Raw genomic sequence first — 6000 nt, forward strand, 5'->3', positions numbered from 1 at the left:
ACCCACCGCCAACTCTTGGGCTACTCTTTTACCAACAAATAGTAGGATTGATCGTCACATTATAACGCCCCCACGGCTGGGAGGGCGAGCATGTTTGGCGCGACTCGGGCGCGAACCCGCGACCCTCAGATTACGAGTCGCACGCCTTAACACACTTGGCCAAGTTTATATAAAAACTTTCTCATCATCACGGTTTATTATATTTTACTATAACATAAGCATTAGCTACTAAAAGCTAATATATATAATACATTTTACAAAAAACACATTTACGGTTTATAATAATCTAACTTGGTTAAACCACTTTTCTTATCAATTTATTTCTAATCATTTAACGAGGTTTCTAATGCTCAGCTGGTGGTATTAATTATCCACTTCAGGTGACAGATTGTTTTACAATCTGAGAATCGTGGGTTCGAGTCCTCTTCATCAAACATGCACGCTCTTTTAGCTGTGAGCATGCTACAATGCGACCGTCGATCCAATTATTCGTTGCAAAAAGGCTAGTCCAAGAGTTGGCAGTGGGTGGTGTTGACTAGCTGTCTGCATTCCCTCTTATCTGTCCCTGCTATATTAAGGACAGCTAGTGCAGATAGGTCTGGAGTGGCTTTGAGCGAAATGAAAACGAAGCAAATAAATATTTTTAAATGGAAGTTCAAATAATCTGCGAAACAGAAGGGACGTTGAGAAAGAGATTCCGTAGACACAAATAGTTACAGGAAACAAATAGTTACAGGAAGTTTGAAATATGACACAAATAGTTACAGGAAACAAATAATTACAGGAAGTTTGAAATATGACACAAATAGTTACAGGAAACAAATAATTACAGGAAGTTTGAAATATGACACAAATAGTTACAGGAAGTACTCGTTTGAAATATGACACAAATAGTTACAGGAAGTACTCGTTTGAAATATGACACAAATAGTTACAGGAAGTACTCGTTTGAAATATGACACAAATAGTTACAGGAAGTACTAGTTTGAAATATGACACAAATAGTTACAGGAAGTACTCGTTTGAAATATGACACAAATAGTTACAGGAAGTACTCGTTTGAACTATGACACAAATAGTTACAGGAAGTACTAGTTTGAAATATGGATGTAAAATTAGAAACCGTTTGTTTTCCTTCAGAACTCAAGAGAAAGACAAGAAAGAAAAGATTATTTTTTTTTTATAATAACAGAGATATTGAGAGCGCACTAACATGGCTGCGCTCATAGAAGTTCCATAATTTTCAGACCAAACAAAAGTAATGGTTGTAGATGACAGACTGGAATAAAACCATTATCTATCTATGTATCAATTCGTAAATATTATTTAACTTTTGTATCAGAACTTTTATAATTACCTCAAAATAAAAAAAACAACAACTTTTAATAAACTTAATAGACTTCTTATCGTTTTAATAGTTTTCCACAGAAACATCAAACGTCTGCTCCAGATGTAAGTGGTTCAAGTAGGCACGCGTTCTGTCTATCCAATCATAGGTTTACTGGACTATAAAACTCGTGTATAATATATATACTACTTAACAGTTATTGAACTGTAATAATAAAATATTTGTTTGATTTTATTGCGAGTACAGTTTCAGTGTTCATTAATTTGTTACGTGTGGAAAGGAATAATCAATTGTGTGTGTGTTTTTTTCTTATAACAAAGCCACATCGGCCTACCTGCTGAGCCCACAGAGGGGAATCAAACCCTCGATTTTAATGTTGTAAATCCGTAGACTTACCGCTGTACCAGCGTAATAAATAACCCAAGTGAACTTGATAAAAAATATCATAGCTTAATAAACACCCACGGAACTGCTAGCGGTATTAGGACATTTCTCACTGTTTTATATGTGGGTGTGATTTTAATTGGTGTCTAAGAATTATCGCCAGTTGAGATGCCAAATAAATAACACTTTATCTGTTCAATTTTCCCCATCAGGGTGGGGCATGAGGAAAAACTATCTCTGAGTGGTTGTAATACAAATTTCTAATATTTATACCAGCAACATTTTTTATCTGGCGGCATCTTATCTTACGTCATTTGATGACATACGTCACCACCAGGGTGTCGGTGAACTAACAATACGTGAAATAATTGACATTTTCTCAATCCTTTTTACATTTATCAATACCTCATGACTTTTATACAGAAATACTGTCACACTCGGATGTTCTCTAACAAGTTTGTTTGTTTTTAATTTCGCACAAAGAAGGTTATCTGTGCTAGCCGTCTCTAATTTAGCAGTGTAAGACTAGAAGGAAGGCAGCTAGTCATCACCACCCACCGCCAACTCTTGGGCTACTCTTTTACCAACGAATAGTGGGATTCATAGTCACATTATAACGCCCTCACGGCTGGAAGGGCGAGCATGTTTGGTGTGTCGGGGATTCGAACCCGTGACCCTCAGATTACGATTTGAATGCCTTGACCACCTGGCCATGACGGGCTCTCTAAAACGTGTCGGTTAACTTGTTAAGAAGCTTTAAGTTAGCAGAAAACATCAGTAAAATAAAGTTAACTGAGAAAACACGCCACCTATAACATGTACAGGTAGTTCTGTTTCCACTCGTAGTGAATACATCTTTAATTGTCCGTGATGACGAAAAAACAAACAAATTTAAACCAATACACACAAATCCAACAAAGACACACGAGACGCAACTGAACAAATTACTATTACAAATGAAAAAAGCCAACACAATTTCACAAACACTTTATTCCTACCTACGTAAAACTGACTCACGTACACCACAAATATACGGCATCCCCAAACCTCATAAACCAGATTGTCCATTACGACCAATAATGTCCACATATGAATCGTTTAATTACAATCTTGGTAAATACATAGCATGGGCATTCTCCAAATATGTAACATCAGCCAGCTCATTCATCAAAGACTCTTTTAATTTCAAATCTAATCTAAATCAACTTAATCATAAAGCCTTAATGGCCAGTTTCAATGTTATATCCCTCTTTACAGAAGTTCAAACCACTGAAGCCTGCAAGATAGCCTTAGAACTCTATATCCGAGACCCTAATCCAACTATAGAAATTCCCAGTAACCAGTTAGCAACCCTCATAGAATTCACCACGATAAAGACAAACTTCATGTTCAACAACCAAAACTATATACAAACAAATGACCTAAGCATGGGCAGCCCAGTGTCACCAGTTCTAGCCAATATTTTTATGACACAAGTTGAAACACAAGCAATTAACACAGCATTACATCCACCACTATACTGGTACAGATATGTAGATGACACGGTTGCGGGATTCAAATCTACAGAACACACACTTAATTTTTTCAATCACATTAACTCTATACATCCCAACATTAACTTCACATGTGAACAGGAAGAAAGCAATCAAATATCATTTCTTAACCTCAAAATTACAAGAACCGACACACAATTTAAAACAGAAATCCACCGAAAATCACCCATACTGGACTATACATTCCTTGGGACTCAGCACATGAAACAAAACAAAAGCTCAACATACTAAGAAACCAAATAAACACAGCCATAAAACTATGCTCACCAGATAAAATTAACGATGAATTAGACAAAATGAAAGAATACTTCATCAACATCAATAAGTTTCCCCCACAAACCGTAGAAAACATTATACGCACACACCTAGACAGAAAGCAAAATCAACCAACAAAAGTAAATATATCTCACGAATCAAAAAATCACGAAACCATATACTGCTGCATACCATATATTCCCGACATCAGTAGACACATAACCAACATTTTGCAAAAACTAGTAACAAAATATGACATTCCAGTTAATACCAAATTTATTCAAAAACCAAGCACAAAACTGAGGTCTATACTATGTAAAAACTACACTGACAAACACCACACCAACATTATTTATCAAATACAATGTGATAACTGCAACGACTTCTATATTTGAGAAACAAGTAAAAAAATGGAAACCAGATTCAAAGAACATAAAAAGTCACCTTCACACGTTTTCGAACACTGCAAGTCAAATAAACACAACATAACCACAGAAAACACTCAAATACTAAATAAAGAAACAAACATAAACAAACGCAAAATTAAAGAAGTCTTACTTATACAACAACTTAAACCCAAAATAAACCAATACAAAGGAACACCTTTATACCTATATTAATAAATATAATCAAACATCTAAGCACGCCCTCTACATTCCTAAACTCAGTTACACAACGTCCTTCAAACAGTGGTCAGTTATCGGTCAGTTACCTCTTTCTTTCTTTGTGAACCTGACGATGACCGAAAAAGGTCGAAACGTTGTTCGCTCCTCTACGTAAATAATTTTATCAAACCAAACGAGCCGTTTTTATATATATATAAAATAATTCTGTTTCCCCGTATTTCCTCTTCCGAATGGGCCCGGCATGGCCTAGCGCGTTAAGGCGTGCGCTTCGTAATCTGAGGGTCGCGGGTTCGCGCCCGAGTCGCGCCAAACATGCTCGCCCTCCCAGCCGTGGGGGCGTTATAATGTTACGCTCAATCCCACTATTCGTTGGTAAAAGAGTAGCCCTAGAGTTGGCGGTGGGTGGTGATGACTAGCTGCCTTCCCTCTGGTCTTAAACTGCTAAATTAGGGACGGCTAGCACAGATAGCCCTCGAGTAGCTTTGTGCGAAATTACAAAACAAACAAAAAATTCCAAAAACAATCCTCTTCCCAGCATCTCCGGGGTAGGAAAAAACAACTTATACCAACATCGTGGCTGTCAATTTTCAATACGTAACACCATTCTGCAAACAGTCGTCACAAGTATAGAATCAACAAAAACATACAATAAGGTGGACAATGTAAAAAGCACTCAAAAGCTCTTCAATTCAGTTTTGAAACACAAAACCACCATGTCAGTGTTATTGAGTCAATAAACGTAAGAATGCATAGTAACTTTCAGAACACATAAAACCTGGTTAAAGCTTGTTGTACAACTACTGAGTAGTGTGTGAAATATTTGCTGGGAATGTGTGGTTTTATCCTTTTCTTTGGTCTACGTTTGTGAGGTTGTTGAAGTTCAGAATAAGATATAGTCGCAAAACTGTTCTCCGTTCTTTCATTTGTTAGGGGAATATTTGATGAATTTCTTATGTTTGCTTTGAATGTTGATTTTTTTAACTTTTAATAAAATAAATTTGCACCTTTCATTCAACGTGTGTATTATGGTTGTGTAAGGTCTAAAGGTCAAGTTCGTTTGTTATGAGCTATCTGCACTATGCCCATCACACGTCGAATTTAACGCCACCTATCTTAGAGAGATCCCTTTGTAGTAATTTCGATCACAAATTATGGAATTATGTTTTGAATATTTTCATTTCTTAATTGGCTAAATAATATAGAAAATAACTGTCAATCATTTTAAAACTGTACTCACTTAGACGTATAGATGTGGTAATCTCATAAAACATGGGTCTGTGGCCATGAACCAAACATGAATAACTAAATGGTCAGAAGAATACATCAGGACTTTTGCTAAAACATCCGGAAAGCACTATTAGATAAAACATGGATTTAAGTTAAATAGGAAACACCCATCCAATGAAACACCCGTTTAATAACAAAACAGTTGTTGGACAATGATGAAACTCGTCGACTTCTATCATGTATTGTTGCTTTATTTGTTTTTTAATTTCACGCAAAGCTACACGAGGGCTATCTGCGCTAGCCGTCCATAATTTAGCAGTGTAAGACTAGAAGGAAGGCAGTTAGTCATCACTACTCACCGCCAACTCTTGAGCTACTCTTTTACCAACGAATAATGGGATTTATAGAAACATTATAACGCCCCCACGGCCAAAATGGCGAGCATGTTTGGCGCGACGGGGATGCGAACCCGCGACCCTCAGATTACGAGTCGAACCCCTTAACCCACCTCGCCATGCCGGGCTTGTCTTGTTGGATAAAACATGTTGTGAAATAAGGAACAAACAAATGACAAGGTGATTATAGGTCATTGACACAGCTTGACCAC

Source organism: Tachypleus tridentatus, chromosome 2 (genome assembly GCF_004210375.1).
Source record: "Tachypleus tridentatus isolate NWPU-2018 chromosome 2, ASM421037v1, whole genome shotgun sequence".
NCBI classification, from domain to species: domain Eukaryota; kingdom Metazoa; phylum Arthropoda; class Merostomata; order Xiphosura; family Limulidae; genus Tachypleus; species Tachypleus tridentatus.